This window comes from Ictalurus furcatus, chromosome 4 (assembly GCF_023375685.1).
Source record: "Ictalurus furcatus strain D&B chromosome 4, Billie_1.0, whole genome shotgun sequence".
NCBI lineage: Eukaryota > Metazoa > Chordata > Actinopteri > Siluriformes > Ictaluridae > Ictalurus > Ictalurus furcatus.
The window spans coordinates 19,719,088-19,723,961 of record NC_071258.1 but is presented as its reverse complement, the minus strand read 5'-3'; positions in this window follow the sequence as shown (position 1 = coordinate 19,723,961).

Below are 4,874 nucleotides of genomic sequence, written 5' to 3'. Positions count from 1 at the left end.
TGTGGCAGCTTGTTCTACTCCTCAGACATGTAGTAGACCTAATTTGTGCACCAGAGATTCTGGTAGATCAGGTTGCTTATCTGAAAATGCTCATTAATGAGTACATTTATTTTGGGTATGTGACTTTCCCTTCTGAGCCTCTCAAGCCTAAACATCACTACTTGTGCCATTACCCAGAACTTATAACAAAATTTGGACCACTCATTCACTTATGGATTATTCAATTCCATTAAGTTTTATTTGTATATCGCTTTTAACATTGGACATTGTCCCAAAGCAACTTTACAGACATATATAAATTCAGGATATTGATTTTAAAAGTATGAATGTATCCCTAATGAGCAAGCCAGACACGATGATTGCAAGGAAAAGCTCCCTTAGATGAACCAGACTCAAAGGGGAACCCATCCTCATCTGGGTGATACTGGATAGTATGATTATAAATAAATCCCTTCTATAAATGTGCTAATACTATGTGGTTTCAAGCGAAGCGCTAGAAAATTGCAGAACTTCAAAAAAACTTAAACACTTGCAGAAAGGCACTAGCTTCTCTGGGCCTATTTAAGTGCTTGGAAACCTATTTCAGCTTTCTGTACAATTTGAGAAGGGCTCTGAATTTTATTCTGATGATTATAATGAAGTGATCAAGGAATCAATTGCTCATTTTGATTTTCAGCCAGAGAATACTTTAGTAGCTACTGAAATCACTTTCTTATGGAACAAAGTACAGGAAAGGCATGGTTGTTCTTCTGGCCAATAATGATTAGGGCTTGGAGGTTGGCAAAATTAAACTAATTCTTGTTCACCAGAATTCCATGGTTTATTTTGTGTCTGAGAAACAGAATGCTCTGCAGTTAGTGGATTTGGGGGTGTACTGGACAACAGATGAGGACCCAAGATTTGTGTTTTTCAAGATGAGCTATTAGATTATTACCCTCTCCAGCAGTACAAAACATGTGGCTTGACTGAATGTTTTACACCACTCCTTTCCGTCTTCTTAAGGTATGTCCAATTTAGAGGAGATAAAACTTGCCATCTGCTCCTCATTACCTGGTCTCTCTGATGAAACACGTCAAAAGATCCATGGACTTACTGCTATTGGTGTTGAAACAAAATCTTACTTCCCCCTTGTGAAGGACGAAGACCTCATGGAATACCTCCAATATCACCAATTATTAAATGCATGGAAATGTGAAGGTATTTCAATTTCAATATTTGCTTTTCAAGTAGACAGGAAAATAGCCTAACTGAAATGTCATTGTCACTAATACTAAATATATAGTTGTGTTCCATGTTCAAATGTCACTTTTCTATTGGTTATTTGTGTTAGAACACGCCAGCTGCTCAACCCCCCAATGCTCATCACATCAAGTCCTCTCTGATGCCTCACAGGTTTAACTGTTAGTAGTTAATAAGCCTGTTTTTCGTGATTTTATGGATGAATGCAAAATTAAGATTTTTTTTAGTTAGCAGCAAGTGCAGCAGATATGGAAAAATATGGATTACCAGATTCACCCAGATTGATCATGCAAGGCAATTTGTTTTACTCTGTAGGTCTCAATGTGTCCATTACACACACATCCCTTTCTTTCTAGTTCTGTATATCCACACCTCTTTGTCCCCTACTTTTTTTGTTCACTTTTACAATCTGTTTAAATCTATTTTTGTATGTTGTTTTTAGAATTCTATTCTCACTCCTAAATTCCTGTCATAGTTAACTCTATCTCTCTCTGTGCCCCATTACTGTCAGTGTCTCACAATCTTTCTCTCTGTCCGTAATTAAGTAACAGTAATATTCAATATGACAAATATTGGTAACACAAAGTTTTATTTGCATTTAATAAGGTTGTATTTGTTAACATTAATACTATTAGTTAACATGAGCTCTCCATGAACAATACTTTTGCAGCACTTATTAATCTAAATCCATCCATCCATCTTCTACCGCTTACTCCTTTTCAGGGTCACAGGGAACCTGGAGCTTATCCCAGGGAGCATCGGGCACAAAGCGGGGTACACCCTGGACAGGGTGCCAGTCCATCGCAGGGCAATTAATCTAAATTTGCTTTTCCAATTTTTTTTTATTATAGGTGAATCACTGACACCATACATGTGGATGTTGTCAATGGAAAGGTAAGTTGTCCTGGGCCCATGTTAGGAGGCATTTGTTGAGGGCCTGGTAGCATTATTTGCGACCTACTACAACTTCAACCTTGCTTATCAGGATGAATCTGCATGCATGCTGGAATTTATCCACAGACAAGTCAAAGCTTTAACTGTCTCATTATTTATTCTAGCCTTCCACATTTTATTGACATTTTTTATGTACTTGTCCTTATTCAAAAGTTATGGTAACTATGTATTTCCACTTCAATTTGGACTCCTGGTTCACATGTCCATTAGGGTCAAATTAACCACCTCAAAAATAGCTTATTTTACCATCAAGTATGTTTGAGATTCCAGGTTGTTATTAATATTAGATATTTTGTGGAAACCTTTTCACAAATAGAGGAAAGGAACTTCTTATGATATATAATCAGGCAGGCAGTTAATATTACTGGTTTTCCAGCTAAATATTTTTATGCAAATTTTAAATTTGGTCTTATGAGGACGATGTGCAATTGCTCCAATACCACAAATACAACTCTCCTCAAAGCAATATCTTAGGGAGATCATTCAACTGCTCCATCATCACAAGCCAGGCTCCCTTAAGATAATGCACATGATGCCATGTAGCAATGTGCGATAATTTGCATTTTCTTTAGCTGAATTTTAGAAAAACAGCAAGATAAAATCATTTGTTTTTGTTGTAGACTAAAGGATTTGAGATCAAAAGATGCATATGAGAAGAGAGTTTAGAATTTCAGCTTTTATTTCCTGGTATTTACATCTAGATGTGTTAAACAATTTAAAACAGAACCTTTTGAAAAATACCACCCAATTTTTAGACAACCAAGAGTATAGGAACAGATGAGGCTTCAAGTAAATTAAGGTAAATAACACTTAATATTTGGTTGTACATCCCTTACTTGCAATAACTGCATCAAGTGTTAAGCACTGACATCACCAAATTGTTGTCTTTTTTTTTGTGAAGCTTTTACTGCAGCTTCTTTCAGCTTTTGTTTGTTTTGGGGTGGTTTCTCCCTTCAGTCTCATCTTTAGGACGTGAAATGCTGTTCAGTCGGGTTAAGGTCTGGTGATTGATTTGGCCAGTCTAAAACCTTTCACTTTTCCACCCTGATAAAGTCCTTTGTTGAGCTGGCAGTGTGTTTTGGATCAATGTCTTGCGGCATAAAAAAGTTACTCCCGATTAATTAATTTGCATTTCTCTATAAATGGGAAGACAATGTTCCTCTAAACTTCTGAATGAATTCTGCTGCTACCAGCATGTGTTACATCATCAATAAAGATTTGTGAGCCTGTTCCACATGCAGCCAATCTCATACACTGCCTCCACCATGTTTCACAGATGAGCTTGTATGTTTTGGCTCATGAGCAGATCCTTTCTCCACACTTTGGCCTTTCCATCACTATAGTAGAAGTTAATCTTGGTTCCAGAGCTTTTATGGCTCATGTCTGTATTTGTTTCCAAACTGGCTTTCCAATTCTTTCCAACCTGACTTTCCAATTCTTACTACTGATGAGTGGTTTGCATCCTGTGATATGCCCTCTATATTTCTGCTTTCAAAGTCTTCTTTGAACAGTGGATTGTGATGCATTCACCCCTGCCCTGTGGAGGATGTTGATGTAACTGACTGTTGTTTTGGGGTTTTTTTTTTCAGAGCTCTCACAATGTTTCTGTCATCAGCTGTTGTTTTACTTGGCCGACCCATTCGGTGTCCATTACTCAGTACACCAGTGGTTTATTTCTTTTACAGGACATTCCAAATTGTTGTACTGGCTGTGCCCAGTTTTTGTGCTATGCCTCTGACTGATTTTCCGTCTTTTCTCAGCTTCACAATGGCTTGCTTTTTTTCCTATAGACAGCTCTCTGATCTTCATGTTGACTTATCCTTTTTACAACAAATGAAGTCTTCACAGGTGAAACTGAAGGCTAAAACCAAGAGTAGATGTTTAGAGCTATTTATTGTTTAAACAATCAATCAAATAGGACACACCTGGGTAGCAAGAATCACCTGTCAGTCACGTGTTCCAATATTTTTGCTGACCTACAAATTGGGTGGTGTGACACAAAATGTGCTGTGTTCTATGCCATTTAACACATCTAAAAAAAAAAAAAAAACTACTATTGTTCTTGTGCGTACTTATTATTATTATTATTATTATTATTATTATTAAGTACGCACAAGAACAATAGTAGTGCTTTTCAAGCACCACTAATAAGTATGCCGAATAACAATGGTTGTGCTTTTCAAGCACCACTAATTATAATAAGTATAAGTTTGAACGAACGTAATGAACGGTAAAGTTATCCCACAGGCATTTAGCAACAGTGCGAGCCTTCTGATTTGCTGTTGGTATGGCCACTGCATATTTTGTGAAGTGGTCCGTAATGACGAGGACATCTTTTGTGTTGCTTCGATCAAGTTCAATGGACAGGAAATTCATACAAACAAGCTCTAGGGGCCTGGTAACCTTGATGTTGACCAGAGGTGCAGATTTCTCAGGTAAAGCCTTCTGTCGAACACATCTATTACAAGTCTTCACTTTTTTTTCAACATCTACTGCCATCTTAGGCCAATAGAACCTGGAACGTACAAGATCAATGGTTCGTTCAACACCCATGTGTCCCATACGGTCATGTAGACTCTCCAACACCACAGGGCGTAACCTCTCAGGTAACATCAGCTGGGAATGTGGGATGTTCATTGTCTTGGCGTCTTCTGAACAAGAGTCTGTCTCGCAATTCCAGT